Raw genomic sequence first — 21,113 nt, forward strand, 5'->3', positions numbered from 1 at the left:
CACAGGCCCCCGCCTGAGATGGGCCGATGCCTGGATAGCAAACTCCCCGAGGTTTGGGAGAAGGGGGAGACCCCGGCCCCGGCGCACAGGGCAACGCCACCCTCGGAGAAGGAGACCGGAAAATGGCCCCGTTCCGCTTGACACCAGCTGCCTTGCCTCAGTTTCCCCTCAGCCCTAACTCTCCCCCTGCCCAGCCCCCCGGCACCAGAAGAGGCACCGAGCCCCCGGGGAACCAGGAAGCTCTGCAGGGAAGCACGAGACGGGGAAAAAGAAAGGGGAACTGCTTCTTTCAAGTCAACCCCAGCCTGCCAGCCCTTTGCTCTGTTTACATTGCCATGTTGCTGAAATGCTGGGAGAGGCAGCTGTACTCACACGGCCGGGGAAGGAGACGCTCTCGCTCACGCACTCTTTTTTCTTTCTTTCTTTCTTCTTTCCTTTTTGTTCCTTCTCTCCCCACTGAGGCCACCTTCGCTCCCCGGGGTCTCCGGCTCTGCTCTCGCCCCCCGCGCTCGCTGGGCCTCGGAAGTCCGATCCCAGGAAAGGTAAGGAAAGGCTCTTTCTGCAGCAACCTGAGCCAGGAGGCGCTGAGCACAGGGAGGAGAGAGGGAGAGAGAGAAATCCTCCTGGTAGGGCTGGAGTATTTCATGTGTGACACTGGCCCCTCCCCGCAGCTGACATCCCTGCCGGGCATCTGCCAATCCAGGGGTTCGGGCAAGCCCTGCTGGGCCCTGCCGCCTTCCCACGCCTGTCCCAGCCGCGCAGGGATGGCACCGGCTGCGTTTCAGGGTGGCCGGAGCCGCACGCCCTCCTGCTCGCTTGGAGAACAAGCCTGGGCTCTCATCTCGCCTGCCACCAGAGCTGGGAAAGCACACGCACGCACACATGCGTGTCTATACACGCGCGCGCACACACACACACATGTGCACACATGCATGCACAAGCTCACATACATACCCGTCCACACGTATGCTGGCGCGCGCACACACGCGCGTGCGCGCACTCACCTGCGCAAACCCACCTTACGGTAGCCGTACAACACGGTGCACATAACGGTAGCGTGCCAGGCAGATCCAAGCGGCCGAACCCGGGCAGGGACTCCCTACCGCTCCGCTCCGCCCAGGCTCTGGCTCTGGGGTCCAATTTGGCCCACAGTAAAAAGAGCAGCCAGTGGGAAAAGGCGAACTCTGGAGCTGCCAGAGGCCTGGGACTCCAGCTGGTGGTCGAAAGGAACGGGCAATGGGGTGGTGCTGATTTACACCCCTGGAGCACCTGGTCCGCAGCCATACCAGTTCAGGGGTGCAGGCAAGCAGAGGAAAAGGGAGTCAGCGGTGGGTCTGATTCAGATCCGGTGCTGGGTCCTGAGCTCCCCTCCCCAGAGAGCGGGTGCTGAGTGCAGCCTGCGTGCCCCAGGGGTTGCACTGCTAGCAGGGACCTCAAGAGCGCTTTGGAGCCCCCGGCAAGGAGGCACCCCAGAGGTGTTACCCCGGGGGTAAGGAAGCCCATCCACACCCTGGCTCTTTCCACCGGCCCGCAGGGCCTTGCAGGGGCTTTCAGCAGCTGCATGCAAATGCAGCCAGCCCCTGAGGCTGCTCTTACCCGCAGAGGGAGAAAAACGGACCCTTGGGACCTCAGCCCGTAGCTTCCTTTGCCCATCTCCCCTCCCCTGGCACCTTCACTGGGGCCTGGTGGGATGAAGCTGTCTCAGCGCATGCAAACTCGACGGCTCCATCAAACCAACCTACCTCTCCCCTCAACACTCCTGGCTTTGGACTGGGTTTGCCTGCATCTTGTGGAAGGAAATCTCTGCCCAATGCATCTCCGCTGCGGTACGCGCATCGAGTCATCTTTATCTTCCCCACTATTTACGCTATTATATTTAGCCTAACACAGGCAGCTTTCCAAAAATAGACAACCATGGAAAATATCAGGCATCGAGGGGGTGCCAACCTCATCTGTCGGCAACTAATTAATTTCTTATAAACCCTGCTATGTGGATCCCCCCACCCCCCAACCCATCTTGGCTGTCACCAGAATTTCGGTAATTAATGTAATCTCAGGTTAAAATTTCAGGGCTGTGCAAAAGGATTCAAAAATAATTATGTGGTTGGGGCCAGGAGTGAGAGAGAAAGAGATGCTGACAGCAGACCTCTGCAGGGCATGGTACGACACCCGAGACACTGGCCAGCATAGCAGGAGAGTGCAGGAGCGAGGGGAAGGGAGGAGAGGCAGATAGGATGGTGACCCCCAAGTCCAAGGGGATGCACCCCTTTTCTTGCTTTCTCACAATGGAGACAGCCCCACTGCTGGAGGCCTGGGAGGCGAGCGAGGGGACAGCGTTGCAACAGCCTACAGACCTGAGCAACGGGGAGAGAGGAGTCCAGCCAAGCCTTTTCAACCCGATGTTGCCGGGTCACCTGAACACCTCTGCTCAAATGGCCCAACAAGGTGGGTAGGTGCTGGGTGGGGCTTGGGGTGTGCGAAGGATTCAGCATCCCGAGCCCAGCACCAGGGCAGCGGGGAGCATCCAGGCACGTCCCGGTCCAGCTCTCTCCTCCTCTGCAGGGGTCTCCAGCCACAGCTCGTTGCACATCTCAGCAGACACCCCCAGGACTGCATGGACTTGGGAGGCCGGACTCCCCCCCTGCCCCCAGCATCCCAACAGCTCCCATTGCTCCTCAGGTTTGGGGCGCACTGCAGAGGGCTTTCTGCTGGCCAGGGAGGACAGATGGCTTTGAAGAGAAGGCTGGGGGACTGGGACATGGGACAGCTTCCTGATCGGCACGACCTTGGGTGTGTCCCTTAGCCTCTGCGTGCCTCAGCACCCTGACCTGCAAAATGGGGATAACAGCCCACATGCTGTCTCTTTGTCCACCGGGGACTGCAAACTCTTTGGAGCTCAGTCTAAGTGCAAAATGGAGCTTTGATCTTCCCACAGTAGCGTTTGCTCCTATTAGAGTAGCTGCAGTTATAGCCAAAGCTCTCTCCAGCGCTGTTAACTTGGCACCTTGCGTTCATTTAGAACCAGAAAGCAAAGCGCGGCGGCAGGGAAGCCATACCTAATGGGGGGAGTGAGCCCATAGCTGAGGCCAGACAGAGAAATCGCCAAGAGAAGCAATGGGCTTGGGAGGAAGAGCCGGAGCTCGGTGCGAGAGGAAAGAAGCCTACAGCCAATTAGTGGCACAGACAGAAGCCAAGGAGCTGCACCCCCCAGCTGCCTACTGGGCCACAGCATTTCTCATACTCAAAGAAAACAAGGAACACAAGGAAAATACAAGGGAGCTTGCTGGCATGCCAGGGAGAGGAGAGATTCCTAGAGCTAGCTGGCTGTTCAGACACCCTGGGAGAGCAGCCAGATTCCTCCAAATGTGAGATGTTCATCAGGATGCGGGTCAGGAACACGGCACCAGATGCCAAGCCATGGACGGAGGCTGGACCCCCGTCACCAGCAACATCCCACAGGAAACCGCCCCTCGGTCTGTGGAGGGCAGCAAGGTCGGACGGTCACTGGTCCTAAATCCGGCACGTATCAGCAGAGGCCCCCGCGAGAGGGAGCGGTGCATTGCTGAGGTTGTGCCCGGAAGGCATGTTTCAGAGAAGCCAGTGTAATGGCTGAGTGAAACGCAGGCATGCTGGTTTCTGAGTCGGTGTTTTCTGCACCCTCCCACCGGCGCGCACCAAGAAGGGCTGCAGAATCACGAGTGCGGGCCTCGCGTTTCGCGGGGAGATGTTGCTGGACCCACGCCTGCCGCAGGGAGGGAGGTTTGGCGAAAACAGGTCAGGTTCAGATGGCGTGACACTTTGCAGAAGCCAGTGACCGTGAGCTCTGCTCCTCCGTGGGGGAGGCCTTGCTCCATCCCGGTACCCTGAGGCACAGAGCAGCCAGGCCGACGGCGGCCACGAGCTGCTCCGCTAGCTGCAGCCACAGACCTGCTGTCAAGTTACCAGCACAGCTCCTGGGGGGCAAACCCAGGCGCCAATCTGGCTGCAGCTGGACCCGCTACAGGAGCAGAGCCATTCCCATGGGAGCTGGGGCACCTCTCTCCCCAACCCCCTCCCTGGAAAGGCCATCATTCCCCATCCTACCAAAGCACCTGCTAACTGTCCCGCTCCTAACACGGGGCCCCTGCTCGAGCAATCCCATGCCCTGCTGGCAGGCTTCAGGCCGGGGATGCTAGTCGTGGGCTGCAGAGGAGGCAGGCTGGAGCATTTTCTGGGAGCTGCAGGAGCGACTGCTGAGCTCTGAGCAGCATTTTAATCACAGGCACTAGGGATTCACCAGAGCCGCTCTTATCGACAGCGTTTTCCTGCAATCGGCACATCGGCACCCTGCGGCTCAAAGAGGGTGCCCAGGAAACGGGGCAGCCCCACTGCAACGCCTGGGGCAGCGCTCCACTGCAGACACCAGTGCCCACCTCCCCTTGCTGGGATGAGGGCTGGCGTGCTAGAGCTAGAAACAGATGCCGACTCATTGCAGAGCCATTTATTGCAGGCACAGACATTGGCTATAGGCACGGCCTTCACAATGTGGCACATCTGACACTGTATTGCAGACTTGCCTCCGGCAGTATGGATGTACTCGACTAATCCGTCCTCCAGGAAAGAAGGGGAAGGGAGCACGGTACCGTGCAGGGAGCTCGGGTGTGAACCCGCCACACATCCGCTGCCGCGCCGTAGCCTCCCATGTGCGTAGTCCTACCCAGGAGGACGTGTGAGGGACCCTGTCTTGCAGCAAAAGCGGGAAAGCTGCCTGGCATGGCTGTAGCCTACCCCCCAGGCGATTACAACAGAGCGGCCGCCGTGCTTTAGCCTATGGCAACCTGTTCACAGGCAGAGATCGCCTCTCTGCTGTCTGCCGTCCCGCGCACTTTGCTCCATCTCCAAGCAGTCACATCTGGGCAGATCCCGGAGGATCCCTGCCCAAGCGCTTAGAGAGGATCACGTGCATCTTGGCTCCTCTGCTAAAGCAGCTGGCTCACGCTCACACTTTGCTCAGGCTCTCTGGGAAGAGCTTGTCGAACCCCGCTCCTCAGGAGCACTTCGCTTCCCCGCTGCCCTGAGATTTGAAAGCAATGCAAGCACCGACACAGGGCAATAAACCACGTCCCATCTCCCTGCGGCCCATGTAAGGATACTCTCTCGTATACGAGCATGGAAACCATTGCCAATAGGCAAACACCTGACTGAAGCAATCACGGAAGCATCTGGTCTGACCTTCAGATGAAGTACCAGCAGCTCACCCTGAGAAACGTGCAGTCAGGGTGCGTGTTTTCAGATGTGCTGCGCACGGGTTTCCTAGGGGCTGGGCAGCTGCCAAACCTCCTGCCTTCAGCTGCAGCTGGGGGTCCCCAGCACCTAAGGGAAATCAGGCCCACCCTGCTTCACCTGGCGCATCCCGAATCCATACCCTCTGTTGCAAAAGTCGGGTCTGAGGCAGCCAGATTTGTGTTGCTGCCCTTCCTGGAAGAGCTGTGCAGAGAGGGAGGTTGTATTCTGCTCCTTTCCAAACTGTGCCCACCTCCCCTGCCTCAGTTTCCCCAGATGACACATTCCTGGAGGCCCTGGGAGGCTTCGCCACATCTTGTATGGCGCTCAGAGATTTTTCCCATGTCGAGCTGCTGTTCTCTTAGATGGCTTTTCCCACCCTGCACTTGCTGAGAAGGGTTTGCAGCTCGCTGAGTAATCTAAACGGGTGATTATTGCGGTAGGTGTCATCGCAGCCCGCTTTCCGCACACGGAGTAGTCTCTGCTCCCGGGCTGTCTATTCAAGCTCCAACCCAGATTGCCGCTCTGCTAATGCAAGGGAGGTTGCCAGGGGATCTTTGACCTTGGGCGACTGATAATTCAAGCAGCTCTGACTTCCTTTTCCAGTCTAGAAATTGCCACTTCCCTGGTGCAGCTGCTCAGGCCGCTCCGTGCCCGCCTGGTCACTGTGGGGCCCAGAAGCCCTGGCAAATGTCAGAGCCCTACTGAGTTGGGTGCTGCCTGTACCCAAAGGGAATGACAGTCCCCACCCCAAAGACCTTACCAACTTGCTAGACGAAACAAAGAGAGCCGTGTTATCCCCATTTTACAGATGAGGGGACTGAGGCATATGAAAAGAGGGGCCAAATCCTGATACTCTTGTTCACGCTGAATAGCGCCTGTTCCTATCGATAAATGCCCTGCTTAAAGGTGTCTAAAACTGAACCCAGATTTCCTGAGCCCCAGACCAGTGCTCTAGCCACAAGATCATCCCATATAGGAATGAGTCATTGTAAACGCGTTTCCACCGGAGATGGGCAAAGTCAACACAACTCCCTGCCCGGGACCCTGCACTGCCCAGCTCCTGGGAAATAAAAATACCACCCGTAAAAGTACAGCCGGCCAAAACAGCTGACCATAGCAACCAGTGGACCAATGGGAAAACAGCAACCCTAGCAGCAACTAGTCTTAATTTTGTCCACGTAGCATCACCATAACAACCATCCCACCAATGGGAGCCGGGGAATCATGCACTTAGCAACTGGAAGCAGCCAAATTATGAAGGGATAAAAATTATGCCAGAAGTATTTCTTTGGAGCTTTTCATGTAAGTCCATTAAAAAGTCCTTTGGACACTGCAAAGCCAAAGTGTGAGATGCAGCTTGGTGGACAAAGATTGATGAGAGGGGGATCAATAGCCACTCTGCTCCTCCCCAGCGAGCTTTTGAGGTGAATATGTTCCCTGTACAGCCACGGGAAAATTGCCCAAGAGCGAGTGGCCCGTGGTTTGCAATGTATAACCCTTGGCTGTGCTCGCAGTGACGTCCTCCTACCTGTCGTGCAGCTTGGAGGCTGGTCTTCCTTAGACAGACATGGCAGGCACTCAGAATTTGCTCGTCCAGGCTGCAGAAGTAGTACAGAGGCGATGCGTTGCGAGGGTGAGGTTGAGCCTTTCTACAGAGCAGAGGCACAGATAATGGTCGTGTCATCTTCCTCGGCGCCAGCGTGCCATGCGTGAGAAGGGAGACGGTGGGCGCTGTAATCCCAAACGGCTTTCCCCTGCCAGGCTCAAAGGCCACAAGTTTCTGGGACTGCAGGATCTGGATGTCAGCGTTGCAAAGAAGTTCCCAAGCAGGCATCAAAATAAATGGAGAAAAAAAGCTGGAGAGACTCTACTGCCAGTCTGCTACCCATGGCCCTGACAGACGGTCACTCGATCGGCGTATCCGATGGGAATTAACTGTCCAGAGCCACAAATGGGGAACTGCTTGGCCACAGATGGAGCTCACAAATGGTTGCTGGCTCAAGGGATCTCCATTACTCTGCTGCATATCCTAGCTCGATACGAGGGTGGGTGACGTGCAGGGTAGAAGAGCTGGGGAGGATTGCAAAGGGCATGTCTGGGGGGCAACCCATAGTGGGTCACTGAGCTCTGACCAGTTCTCCCAGCGACAGGGCAGTGAATGAGGGGGTACAGCAAAGCACCTCATTATCAGCTTAACTGGGATCACCCCAAGATATCACCCGTATCTCAATTCTGCTCCACGGCACGCTGCACGAGCCGGGACTCCAAGCAGATTGCAAATTGCTCCCTTGCCATAGCTGCTTGCGGCTCTGCACAAGGTGAGTTTGTGGGAGGTCTCGGCCCACTTCTCCAGGGACAGGGGCTGACAGCAGAAATACTTCTTTCACAAGTGGCCCTCTGGGCTGGCCACCTTGGCAGAGGAGCCAAGGATGGGAAGTGAAATGCAGCCCTGTGCAGGGGGCAGCTTGAGGCCAATCCCGTCCACCGACCAGCCACGCTCAGGCTGGAAATGTTTGGTGTCTTTGCACTGACAACGTTCAGGTACTCAGTGCCTCTGAAACCTGGGCCTGTGGATGTCTCTGGCTGGACACCAAAGGCTAGGCCCCCATAAGCCAAGGCCCTTTCTTCAATTTTGGGCATTCATTCCTAAAGTGGAGGAGCCAGGACTTCTGCTTTCTGTCTTCATCTCTGCCATTAACTGGCTGCACAGTCTCGAGCTAGTTGCTTGCAGCGTGTCCTTCAGCGCTGCCAAGAGCCCACTACTCATTTCAACCGCTCACCGTCTGGAAACCGAGCTGGCAAGTGCCCCGTGTCCCAGCTTCCTCTGCAGGGCAAGGGGAGCATTTGTCACCCAGCTCACAAGGGTGATTAGGATATTAGGAGGAACTTCTTCACAGTTTGAGTGGCCAAGGTCTGGAACGGGCTCCCAAGGGAGGTGGTGCTCTCCCCTACCCTGGGGGTCTTCAAGAGAAGGCTGGATGTGTATCTAGCTGGGGTAATGTAGGCCCAGCACTCTTTCCTGCTTATGCAGGGGGTCGGACTCGATGATCTATTGAGGTCCCTTCCGACCCTAGCATCTATGAATCTATGACGGGAACCCACGAAAGACAAGCAGACTGCGGTTATTCATTCAGAGCAGAGCACGTCCCCGCACTCGTGTTGGGAACGCCGGAGGTGACAGGAGCAACCTATGTGCAAATGCAGAGACCTGCAGGTCTCCCGCTCGCTTTCTGCACTGAGAAGCGGCCAAACTCCGCAGCGGAAGGAGCTTGTTCCCACCCGTGGACCTTGTCCTTTACAACAGCGTGTGAGTCAAGCTCCAGCATGAGATAAATTGTTCTCTGTCGGCACAATCCATCTCCGGCTCCTGCCGACTCCATGACAAGCTTCCCCTTTTCCACCAGGCGAGCTCCGTGCCCCGAGCAAACCTCCCTCCTGCTGGAGCTGAATGAGGACCTTGAGGCCGAGCACGCAGGCGCGAGCGCTGGGAGCTAGCGAAACCCTGCAGTTAAGGCGCTACCTGGGTGTCTGCCTGCGGGGAGCCATGCTTACAAGCGAGGCACCCAGCGGCAGGAACAGCAGGGCAGACCCTCCCTTCCCCTACCGCTACCTTGTGAGTCTGCCTGAGCCCCCATGGCACACTCGGTGCTTTTTGGATGACGAGAGGGGGCAGTCTCTGCCCCAGATTGCTCACAGCCCCAGGAGAGGCCAAAGAGGAAAAACACCAGGGACTTTCTAGACTTGTTTTCTTGTAAGGAAGAGTGGGGTCTCTCAGACGGATTTAGGAGAGGAGAGCATGCAGCAGGGGTGACACAGGCAGGGTGGAAACGCTGGGCAAGCCTCAAATGAGACCAGACCCACGTGTACCCCTGATGCCGGCTCCACGTCCTGTCCCTGTGGCTCGTGGCACAGATGCCCCTGTTGTGTTGCAGGAAAAGCTTACTCCGCAGGGAATTCAGCCTCTTGCCCGGGCGGGGAGCGGGGGAGCCCGCAGCTCAGCTGCCATGTCCCTTGTGCGGGGCAGGGAGTCTGGGGAGAGAAATGGAAACCTGTTGTCCTCCCTGCGCTGACTTGGATTTTGGGAGGGGGCCGCAGAAGCTGCTTGAGCGGACAGCAGAGAGGTGCCTCGGCCCGCTGCCCGGGGAGGATGGCACTAGTCCTGCCCCGGCCAGACCTCTTGCCTGGGTTTGTAAAGCTGCGTGCAGGTCCCGGCAGGTAAATCCATACCGCGATTCTGCTCCTCGCTGAGCACACCTCTGATTTCATTAGTGCCGTAATTCCCCTGGCATGAAAGGCTCTAATGGTATTTGAGCCTGCTATTCCCCACACCCTGCGCGCTGTCTATAAACACAGGCTGAAAGCTTTTTCCCTGCCAGACAGCAGGCACCCTTCTCTCCCCCTGCCTGCTGGAAGATAAAGGCTGAGGATTCAACCCCAGCTCCAACAGATGCCAGCTTCTTTTGGGAGGGGGCAGCTGTGACCTAGCAGGCTAACCAGAGGGCAGGAACCCCGAGACCTCAGCCAGCTCTGTTTTCCTCTGCCATGCTTTCCCCCTCTGTTAAAAAAGGAGAAGGCATCTCGGAGATCTCGGGATGAAAAGGCTCCATCGTTACTGCTAGGCACTCGGGACGGTAGGCAACGTGCAGGAGGCAGGGCAGGAGCACGTGGAGCGAATCTCCAGCCCCCTTCTTTGCACACATGCTTATCCAGCGAGGTGTATAAAACAACCCGAAAACCTGTTTTATGAAAAAGCAAACGCAGGGGGTGCAGATGCTCTGTTTCGCCAAGGCCAACAATTTTGAACCACTGCCACGAGCGTTGAGACATGAGGTTATACTCCAGGACGTCCCTGCCGAATCCGGTCAGTGCTGCCCTCCTGCCCTGGCCCCTGCGCACTGCTCAAGCGGCACGCAGCAGCCGTGGAGAGCGCGCCTGGCACCAGAGCAGCAAGGGACCAGGGTAACTGCCCCATCTGAGAAGAGCCAGGTCTGACCCGCAGCCAGCCTGTGCATCCAGGGGGGCATCAAGACACCCCGGTGCCCTCTGCGCCCCGCTCCCTGTGCTGTGCCTTCACGAGCTGGAGCACCGGACCCAGACTCATCAGAGAATATCTTTAGCTAGAGAAACCTGATAACACGTACAAACGTCCCGTAAGGTCCCTGCCAGCTCTGCTTCAAGTCCACAGCGGGGAATGGATGCAGGCTATTAAATATTTCTGAGGAAGGGGCATCTTCTGCAGCTCCAGAACCACCACACCATGGCTGCAGGCGACTTCAGGACTGGCCTGCGTGGATTCCCGCTCTCCTCACTGCTTCGACCCAGACGCATTAAATCCAGAAACTCCCTGTGTTTGCAGATGCTAGACCCCCTGCATTCCCACAGCTCCTAAAACAAGAGGAGCGCTATGAAAGCCAAGGAAGCTACATCACGGAAGGACTGAGAGCAAGAGGGAAAATGCGAGTTTGGGATTGCTTTCAAAACTGGGTCTATTAAGCAGCGTATGGCTTTAAATCTCTCGGTTTACTGCTGTTCACAGGCCTCCGGATATAACCAACTTATTTTTAGCTGTTTACTTATTAAACAAACATAAGGGAAGGCAAAATGTCAGGGCAATTTAGCATGCTGAGCTGGACTTTGTTCACATACTCTGTCATATGGCAGTTCTGGACCCTAGCAGCTTTCAGCTTCAAGGGTATGGGAAGAAAAGGGGCCAGTCTACAAAGGCAGTTTCTCATCAGAGTCCCCCGACCCTTGCAAGCCAAACTCACTCCAAGTTTGGGGCATCTATCTCAAGGACTAATATGGCCCCCATTCCTGTGAGAGTACTTGCAGGCTTTACTGTATCTAGCATCCCAACTTCCCATGAAGGAGGGAAATGTTCCTACTTTCTCTCTCTTCCCAAGTAGGAAACAGAGACAAGAGGAGGCTGAAGGAGAAAGTTGAGAGGTATCTGAAGTCAGGTGGAGTTAGGTGCCTAAATCCCAGTTATAAGTGACTTGCCCAAGGCTGCACAGGGAGTGTGTGACAGGACTGGGAGGTGAACGTAAGCTGCTGTGTGTGACATTAGTGCCCTGACCACTGGCCTGATCTTCCTCCTCCTCTCTTCTGGGCGTGCAAAGTCCCTTCCTTCAAAGCTGGCCTCTTGGATGCTGAAGAGGCCAGGGCCAGGCCCGCTCAGTGCCTCAGCAGTGCCAGACCTGCACGCGGCTCTTCCGAAAACCCGCCCGTGCCTGCAGCATCGTCACACCCCAAAGAGGCTTCGTGGCATCGGGGGGCCCAGAATGTAACGCTGGAACCGGACAGCTATTCCTGGATGTACAGCCTGACCCCAAAGAGGTGAGCAATGATCGGGTCTCTGATCAATCCCCAAGGCACAGTTGATCAGCTGTGACTCAGAGGCTGGGAGCCAGCGTCAGCCCCGGCTTGCCTTCAAAGCAGTATGGACAGTAGGATGCTACCACAGGCCTGACAGTAGCATCACCCCAGGTCTGCTTTCTTGATCTAAGCACTAGCCCTCTCCAGCAGAGCCCCGGGCACATCCTGCTCCTGCCTCCCTGGGAATGAGAGAGCAGGGAGGAGGTGAGGAGCCCTGGGCCAGCTGGCTTGGGGGAAGGGGACAGAGAGACAGAGCTGCTCTTTCTGAAGAGGGCTAGTGGATGGGAGTGGGATGCACACCCATTTAGCTACAGGCCGGGGCAACGTGGGCAATGACCAGGCAAGCCCCCCTCACACTGTCTCCATCCGGGCTGTGGGGAGCTGTGGTAGGGGAGATGAGGCAGATCTGCCCCACAGCTCCATGCATGACAGTGCCAAAGAGGGCATCCATCTACCCCGTTATGGTGGTGAGGAAAGACGTCCCTCAGCTCCAAGGGGCTGCAGAGAGCCCCTGCCAGGGGACCTGGGCTGGATTCAGGGCCCTCCTCTGGCACCCCAAACACCAAAGGGTGGTGGTACCTGGGCTGGGCCAGCTGTTTTGAATGCATCATGCTCAGGCTGTTGTGTCAGAGCTACCGGCACCCGACTGGCTGAGAGCAGGATGGCTTGGCTGCATGTCCTAGACTCCAATGATGAGTCCCCTCTGAGCCAGGTCCCCTGGCACCAGCCTCCCCTCTCCTCTCCTGCCAGGCCCCTCCTGCCCCGGGGTTGGCAGCCCTCCCCCTGACAAGTCAGCAGAAGAGAAGTAGCCATGTCCATTGGGCAAGGCAGTAATTTTGGGAAATGCTGCCACCTCGCTGCAGTTCAGCGACGTGACTGGCCGCATCGGCACCTGCTGCTGCAGCAGAGGCCCAGAAAGGACAGTGCAATCCCTCAGCTTCAGAAGGGCTTGGCACTGTGCAGGGCTGTTCTCCGCTCCAGCAGTGCATACACAAGCGGGCTCACTGGTGGACGCGAGTGCCCCTGGTGCTGCACGGGGCAGAGCAGGGATCCCACGCTTGCACGCCCGCTCGCAACCTGAGATGAGGGGGAGCTATGCAACCTGTCTGCCAGGGGGAGAGCAGCACGGCTCCTGGTCCCCTTCCAGCAATCTCTGTCCAGGCTGCGGCAGTCATTCCTGACAGCGGGGAGGTGAGTGGGGTCACGGAGACCTCAGCGAAAAGCTGCAAACCAGCCACACTACACAGTGCACGGCGCTCACAAGGTATCAGCCTGCTTCCATACCTTTCGGGGTTTGAGCTTGCGAGGAGCTCCCTCGGAGCTGTGCCCTCGCTGTGGGGTCGGGGCCTGGGATATTGTGCTATATTGAGCTTTAACTTACCCGGTAACAAAGTACATTCATATGGCATTTTTTATTGCTTGGCTAGCTGCTTTTTCTTCTGTTTTCATAGGCCTCAAAACTTCCCTGAGCTTGACAGACTGGAATAGATCGAATCCACCCACCCGAAACCCCCCCAACAGTCAGCAATTTGGCAAAGGAAGTGGAGGTTCACCTGTCCCAAACTGAGCACGGTGTCCAGTGTCCTCCAGCCCCTGGGTTACACATCAGATGGGGCCAAGCTTTTAAAAGTAGGGAGGATCCAAAGTAGGGTGAGAAACCGGAGCTTCTGCTATGGATGGCACAAAGCGAGAGTGACTCTCAGGGGCTTTGGCTTGTGTCATAACTGTGAAACTTAATGCTAGGTATTTTCAAAACTAACAGTCTCCTATACATCATTTTTATGCAGCACTAACCATTGGTTATACCTCCCTCTAGCGGAAGGATTTTGGGTAGATGCCCATCCAGCACAGCTTTCTTCTAGCATGACTGGCTCAATGTTTCAGGTCAGCTGCCTTGGTAAACGTGCCATTTGTAGGAGTCCGTGTCCCGGGGAGCTCTTTTTCCTATGATACCACGTTTGGACTATTAGCCCTATTTCCCATTCCCAGTGATGCTGAACAAATGTTAAGAAAATCTGAGTGTGGCAATGTTTTTGTAGCTGTGGTAGTCCAGGGAATTTGAGAGGAGCAAGGGTTTTCCTGGTAATATCTTTTATTGGACTAACTGTACAGTTGGGAGAGATGTTAAACAAGCATGATGTGAAGGCAGCTCGTCTAACCTCTCCCACAGCTATCCAATTGGTCCAAATAAAATATATTGTCCAAACCCCCTTTGCTTCAAGAAAATCTGAGTCAGCCTGTGCATTTTAGAGCACTTAAGTCACTGATTCTTCGAAAAATTACCACTCTCTCAGTCTTACCTACGGCTCAGCTCTTTCTCTGCCCTAATTTGCTGGCTCTATTGCAGTAGTGCCCATGGCTATAGACATTTCAAGTGCGAGACTATTTTTCTGTATCTGTTCATCCACTATGGGACACTAGTCTGAGAAAAGTCACTCATCAGAGGAGAATCACATCAGCAGTGTCATAATGAGAGATTGGTAAAACCTGTATTATGGCAGCATTTAGAGGTGCCAGTCACAGATCAGCTCCCATTTGAAGGTGGCTGTATCATTATCCTGTCAGCAAGGGAGCCCTCTCATCTAACAGGCACTGAGGCAGGGGGTGGAGGTGTGCATGTGTGCAGAGACATGCATGGGGCTGTGTGCATGTGTGTCTGTGCATGCATGTGCCCCTTTCTGCTTCTTGCCAAATACATGCGGTTTTAATCTCTCTCCCCTGAGCTCACAGAAGCCTTTCAGCTGTGTCCTGGCTGTGTTCCTCATCCCGTGCCCCTGTCACTGGTGACTTCTCTGGGATTTTTCTGCAGTGCTTGAAAACCCCACAGACACACATTTCCCACAAATAACCAGCCCACACAGCAGCCTGACCAGTAGCAACAGGAGACCTGAGATAGAAAATGCCCCTGGAAGGATTCCCAGAGGAGAAGGTGTGCAAGGCCAGAGGTAAGGATGCTAAACAAGGACTCCACGTTCAACATGATCAGAGGATAGCCCACTGGTCCTGTCCCTTTGCTAAGGCAATGACACCAGGGACCCTAGGAAAGCTGTAAGAAGCCCTGTGCTAGAAGGACTGGCTAAGTCCTGGCTTGACAATGGCCATAAAGCCTTTTGCCTTCAGGTCAGCTGGCTTGAACCCTGCATGGGTTGGCAGCAGCTGAAAGCAATTGCCTTCCAGCAAAAGGTTGATTTGATCCTGCCTTTCCTGTTCACAGGCAACCAGTTGAGAAAGTTTGTGCGTTTGGCTTGTTGCAGAAACACTCTCCTGCAGGGCAGAGGGGTTGTGGCAATGCAGCCACTCCTCTCCATGCTCTTCAGTCCAGTGCAAGCCATGTACGTGCATATTGAGCAAGTGCATGGTGCATAATAGGACACCAGTCCCAGTTTTTTGGTTTGTTTGTTTTGGTTTTTTCCCTATTCCTTACTTTATAGGAAACAGTGATTATCTGTGCACTGGCTAAGCACGTACACCCCTTGAATGCACAGCAGAGCCTCATTATCCCACCCTCTACTCTGTCACGCAACTGAACTCCTTTAATGGCATACTCAGTGATGCTGACTCTGAGCCCTCAATGTCAAGGCTTCGACCTGAACTGCCAAGGCCAAGGCTGTCATCAGAGGAATACGGTGCTCTGGAAAACAAGGTAAGGAGCTTTAATGGGGTGCAAAAAGCTTAACCCACACTGTGCCTCTCGTTCGTGAGTACTGTTCACATTGAGGGTGACTACATGCACGCTCCAGGTAAGGACCTAGCAGTTTTTCAGTCCTGGAGCCGTAGTCTTGAAGGGAGTAAGCTATGCCACAGCAATGTGCACAGGGTGCTCTGCATCACTGGAGACAGGAGACATGCAGTGCTGCTCTCTCCTGGGCACAGTCACAACTCTTCAGCTGTGTGTCCCGGGGCCTGGACACTGACAGCTTCAGCTCAGGCAACCAGGTCTTGCATTCTGGAGCCAGAGGCTTTCTGTTCTGCCCTGCAGCTCTCTCCGGCTGCCACAAGCACAACGGTGAAGCCATATGTCGCCACGGGCTTCGGAGGACGTTACTGCAACCCGAGGGACCCCTAAAGAACAAATGGAAAAAGTGGAAAAATGTTTTGATGGCATCTGCAATCCTAATCGTCCTCACAAAGCTCTCTTTGGGCAGAACAATGCAATCAATATGTGATTAAAACTGTTTGGGAGGAAAAAGCAAGGATCTATATTGCTTTGCAAAAGGAGCAGTGGAAAGAGATTAATTTCTTTCTTTTTTACTTTAGTTAAACCAAGTTAGTTAAAATGGCAAATCCATTTGCCATGGCCCTGTGCGCAACCTGGAACAGGATTGTTCTTTTTAATGAGAGAGAGAGAGGTTGAGCTACCACAGCGATCAGCACTTAGAAACAGCAATAAATTAGATTAGCTGCAAATGGGAAATTTGTGTACATCCTCACTGGTTTGCTGTCCGCATCTCCTGTAACACTATATGCCCGAATCCACAAGGGCAGGGTCCTGCTATTACGCACACTATGGAAACATCTAAATGAAGGATTTGTATATGCGTAATAGTTGCACGGCTTTAATTACACTAGAAACTACCCGCTTCCCAAGCACAGGGTGAACTAGTTGAAAGCACCAACAAATTCACTCGCTGCATCGGCTGCAGGTGAACTGCCGGCTGGTCCGTGACCGTAGCATGAGCGTTCCTTGGATCTTCAGACCTAGAGCTGTTTGCATGAGAAATTAGTTAATAATTCCAAACAATGAGAACAATTCTCAAATCGGACATAGGGTAAAAGTCATCAAATTGCTCCAAGTGATTTGCTCAGCCAGTACTAAAAAGTTTCTGATGTGTTTTCAAGCCCCATGTAGAGCCTCAGATAAAGAAATCTTAACACCTTTAAAAGCGTGAGCTAGGCCTTCTCCATGTTAGGTGCTAAGCTGTGTTTGTAAGCATGCTAATTCAAAGAGGCTTCATGTTTTAAGGCGCCGCCTGATTTCCTAGGCCTGGCCTGCACATCGGTGCTGTGTGTGTAGCTGTTTCAGTTAGGAGTATGCATTGTTATTAATCCAGTTTTACTGCTACAATTTCACGTGAAGACATGGTTGTATCCGTGTAAAGATGCCCTGAACTGGTTTGACTCGCTCCCCTTCCCATAGGGAATAGCTATAACACTATAACCTCACTTATACCAGTATACCTGGTTTACACTGGTAAGCTTGTTTATGTGGCCAGAGTGAATTTTTAATGGCATCCCCAGTTCAGACCACGCTGGTTTCTTACTTTAGTCATCAGTGCAAGGAGAAAAACAATAACACCCGATCTATTGTAACTAGCCAACACTGGGAGAACTGGGAATATTGAAGCCCAATAGAAATGCATTTTCAGGTAATATTCAAGCTAAATCAGCTACTTTCCACAAAGATCAGTGCTAATAAAATCTCAAGCTCTCTAGTGTCTGCGGAAGCTGAATGCAAATCTGAATCTGGCCACATGCAAACCTGTGCAAGCTTTGCCCGGAAGGTCCTCCGCTGCTCGCTCAGCTCCAGACACTGGTCACTATTGCAGCAGCTGAGGTTAGAGCATTATCTGGGTTCAAAAGCCTAGGTACCTCTGGGGAGGGAGGGAAAGAGCCCACATAACTGCACTGAAATGCTGGAGAGGAGTACTTGTCAATGGATAAAGGGCCTACCGGGCTGTCCTTTGACCAGCGCTTCCCAGGAGCGAGGGACACGTCCTGCGCGGGCAGGAAGGGGAGGCACTAGGCAGACCTTTTGGGTTGTTTAGCATTCATAAGAAATGCAAGATTGCTCAGAAAAGTTACGCAACATGCCTCAAGTGCAGTCCACCTACTGACTCCGCCTGAGTTTGCAGAGAGCCTGCAACAACTGCTCTGAAATCAGAACTGCCCCATGCCCTCCAATGACACTGAGGAGCATTAAACCATCAACCTACCTCACTGCCCTGCCCTGTGTCACACAGCTGGACTTCCCACCAGCCCGCATGAGCCCAGAGAGGCAGGATCGGTGCCATGTACTCAGCGATGGCTCCTTTGAGGGGGGTGGGTAGCTGTGTTAAGAAGCCTGGTGCTTCCAACAGCTTATGCTAAACACCTCTGATTTGGTTAGTCTGTAAGGTGCAAATCTAGCCTGCTGCTTCTTTTTGGCTCGCCACGTAACAGCGTGTGGCAGGGTTGAAGCGGGGGGCACGACGGGTTTCCTTTTCCCAGCGGAGCAGGTCGGCTCCCAGCATCGGTGGCATCAAGCCGAGCTGATGGCACCGCCTGGGACTCGAGTGCGGGTGACGAGAGATCTCCCAAGTGACAGCGCAGTGACTTGGAAAGCGCTTGGCTCAGCCCAGCAGGCCGGCCGGCATGTGCAGCTCTAGCGGGGGTGCTACGAGGCCTGATCAAGAGCAACGAGGAGCCTGTCGGTTGCCCTGAGCCGTGCCGTCCCCAGGAAATTAAAAATCGTACGCCATATGCTGCACCGCACAGGGAGGGAGCGGGAGCAGTGTGCGTCTCGAGCAGAGTGCCCCCACGAGAGGGCAGGCTTGGCACGTGCTGCCTGCCTGGTTTGCTTCTCGTTTCCAAACAGTAACTCAACCTTTCCCCACTCCCACCCCTTCCAGCGCCAACCAGGGGAGGACAGTGACACCGGAGTAAGAGGAGCCAAGGAGAGGGATGACACATGCAGCTAAACCTCCTGGCGCCGGAGCCAGAAGGGCTGAGCCAAAGGCTGGCTGCTGCTCCGGCAGTGAGTCCATCCACCTCCACTCCCTTCAGCCTCCCAAGTCCTTAAGTTGCAGCTTTTAACTCCCTCGGTGTTCAGAGAAAATATGATGCTCAGCATGAGTGGAAGGAAGATCCCGCTGGCAGGTAGGCAGCATGGACACTGATCCCGACAAGGCTGGCTGCTGAGAGGTACGTTCCTTCCCTGTGCAGGCAGCTGAAAGCAATCGCAGCCTTTCATTTTGCAGCAGGGGGATAGGGAAATCTGGTTGTTTCTAAAATGATTCATCCTGCTCCCCACCGCTCCACGGCCCTCCCAGCGCAAAACACCGAGCGGCACGCTCTCCATCTGGGTTTCCAAATGTTTTTGCACCCGGGGAAGCTGAGCGAGGAGGCCGACCAGGACCCTGGGACAGAGCGGGTCGGTACCTGTTGGGTGGATGGGCTGTTCACCTGGGCACGGGGATGCTAGCCTGGCAGGCTCTGGTTGCCTCTGAGCTGCACCCAAGGGGCGGTAAGGACCTTCTGTCGAGAGCCGTGCTGTGCGTTCGAGTCCCGGGATTTGGCGATCAGCAGCAGGCTGCTTTGATGGGGCCTATTTGATGTGCTAGAGGGTCATGGGCTTAGGCCCGTCCTGAAAAAACTATAAACCTGCCTTGATAAAGGAGGCTAGTGGGGACATACCGACTGATTACTCGGGACGAATAAAAAGAAAACAGGAATGGGAGTGAGGGTTACAGGTTCAAAACAGGGGATCCGGGCTGGCTGCTTTGAGAGGGGGCCTGCCCATGGCAAGTGCAGAGCTAGACTCACACCCGCGCATCTGGTACGAAACAGGATCATGGCCCTGCTCCGTGGGGATTTGGCCTTCGGGCCTTTGCTTAGCAGGCGCCTGCCCGACTGAGCGCTCTGGGCTGAGGGTGTTGGGGTCTCAGTGCCATGACAAACCAGACGTCTCCCCTGCTCTGACTACGCAGGGGTGGGGGGGCGGCCACGGCTTCAGCTGCAAGGGCACGTGCCCAGGGACTTGAAAACGGCAGCATAAGCCTGGCAGAGGAAGCCTGGGGAAGGGGCTGGGGGCAGCTCTGTGGCAGATGGGGTTTGAGGGGTAATCTTGCTTCCCTGCTCAACTCCAAGTCTGTTCAGGGGAAGGAGTGACCCTCTGCCACTGGCGAGTGTGCAGCTTGTGGCTGCAGTGGGGTTACCCCAGGGATTGGGGTAACCCCCCCCCGAGACAGATGGTGCGTGTTATTCCACTTGTATGGACTCAGGGCTGGATTCAGGCAGGGAAGGAGGAAGGGGAGGACGGGGGAAAGGTAGGTTTAAGCCATCTTTGCCCTTCCCATGTTCCAGGGCTGTGCAGACCCCCGCCAGCCACTGGTGCAACTCAGAGAGACCTCGGGTTGCTCCGTCTTATTCTTTACTCCTCAGGTTTCAAGCAAGAACAGCCATGAAGCCACAGGGCAACGTGCTCCAGCCAGACCTCGGGCACAGCCTGGGTCTGCCCTGCGTGCCAGGCCGGGGAGCAGGGCAGGTGTATCTCGGGTCTATGCCAGGGCAGGGAACAGGGCTACTGCCTTGCCCTCAGCACGGATCCACCCGGCGGGGCCGTCCGTCCATATGGGCCACGTTTTCAAGGGTCTGTCTGTGCCCACTTTTGGACCCCCGTGTGCTGCCAGAGCAGCGTGTTAGAGAGACTGGTCTCCAGCGGCAGATGTGCGAGTAGTTAATGGCGGCCGGATGCCAGGAGGGGGCACATAACAACATATCGTGCGGTCGCTGGGGTTTTGCAGGATAAACACCACGTGTCGCTGTGAACCGCAAATGGTTTCCGTTGCACAGCGCTGGCTCCAGCTCCCCCCGGAGCGACGGCAGCCGCAGCATCGCCCGGAGCCAATGCCGGGGAGTCCCAGAGGCCAGAGACTCCTCTGAGCTGAAGGGAAGATCCGAAAAGCCTGGTCTCTTTGTGTAGGTGATAGGACTGGATAGCGCGAAGGGCAGCAAGGGCTCTTTGGGAAGAAGGAAAACAAATGGGAGAAACCTTTCCCCTCAAACCCTGCTATTGAAAAGCAGTACTGTAATTGTATTTCTTGGGCATAAGTGGTGCCTGGCAAATACCCGAGAGTGCCAGTGCCCTCTCCAGAGGCCTTTGCTTAGGGAAGTTTTATATACTCAGTACAGAAAGGCTTTCTGCAAAGGTGATTTTCTAGCAGGAGATTTAATATGCTGTCCGGGAGGTGGCTGGTTTCAGTGCAGCCCAGGGAACTGAGGCACCTGTTCAATGTCCCTCAATCCCTTAGTTATGGGGATCGTTGCTACCAAAGTCTCTCAGCCCACAGCACTCTCCAGGGTGCTGCTGTAAACTCCCTGCCAGTCTCAAAGACATACAAAACCCCCGAACTCTTGGTTCCAAAATGATACCTTTTATTAGACTAAGTGGAAAACGGCAAGAAAATTGTCCTTTTCTGCAAGCTTTTGGGGCCTGTTTGCAAGTCTCAAACAGTCCAGGTCCATAGCAGCGGGACTGGATGCTGCTCTGAGGCCTGGCTCTGAAAGCAGGGCCGTGGTCGCGGGGGGCTGCCCTTCCACCTCCCGTCACGTCGCTCTCCCCTGAGAGCTGCGGCACCGAACCCTTGCAGACAGCCTGGGACAGCGGCTGAGCGGCACGCAGATGTGTCGGGGGAAGAGAAATTAGATCTGTCGCAGAACTGAGAGCGGAAAGGCAGATGAGACGGTTCTGGCCCCTGGTCTGTTGCCAAATCCAC

At 55.3% G+C, this 21,113-nt stretch overlaps 2 protein-coding genes and 1 long non-coding RNA gene across 5 annotated transcripts in view; 2 read left to right on the forward strand and 1 right to left on the reverse strand.

Moving 5' to 3' along the window:
- Window positions 1-641, reverse strand: part of CDK18 (cyclin dependent kinase 18) — a 50,371-nt gene extending 49,730 nt beyond the window's left edge. The window contains exon 1 of one of the 2 annotated variants that reach the window (XR_016438854.1): window positions 373-641. The gene's annotated coding sequence lies outside the window, so the exon portion shown is untranslated. The remainder of the gene's footprint in view (window positions 1-372) is intronic. The other variant, XM_090025181.1, reaches the window with a different exon arrangement.
- An 11,454-nt stretch (window positions 642-12,095) lies between these two features.
- On the forward strand, window positions 12,096-15,816 carry LOC149853721 (uncharacterized). The gene is made up of 5 exons (XR_016438910.1): window positions 12,096-12,904; window positions 13,092-13,290; window positions 14,364-14,585; window positions 15,072-15,283; window positions 15,620-15,816. It is a non-coding gene; the product is annotated as an uncharacterized LOC149853721 (long non-coding RNA).
- Window positions 15,817-18,304: 2,488 nt separating this feature from the next.
- The window catches only part of BLACAT1 (BLACAT1 overlapping LEMD1 locus), a 59,391-nt gene continuing 56,582 nt past the window's right edge, over window positions 18,305-21,113 (forward strand). Inside the window, exon 1 of one of the 2 annotated variants that reach the window (XM_090025598.1) lies at window positions 18,305-18,540. The gene's annotated coding sequence lies outside the window, so the exon portion shown is untranslated. The remainder of the gene's footprint in view (window positions 18,541-21,113) is intronic. The other variant, XM_090025599.1, reaches the window with a different exon arrangement.

This window comes from Crocodylus siamensis, chromosome 13, assembly GCF_052110815.1.
Source record: "Crocodylus siamensis isolate JL-2025a chromosome 13, ASM5211081v1, whole genome shotgun sequence".
NCBI classification, from domain to species: domain Eukaryota; kingdom Metazoa; phylum Chordata; order Crocodylia; family Crocodylidae; genus Crocodylus; species Crocodylus siamensis.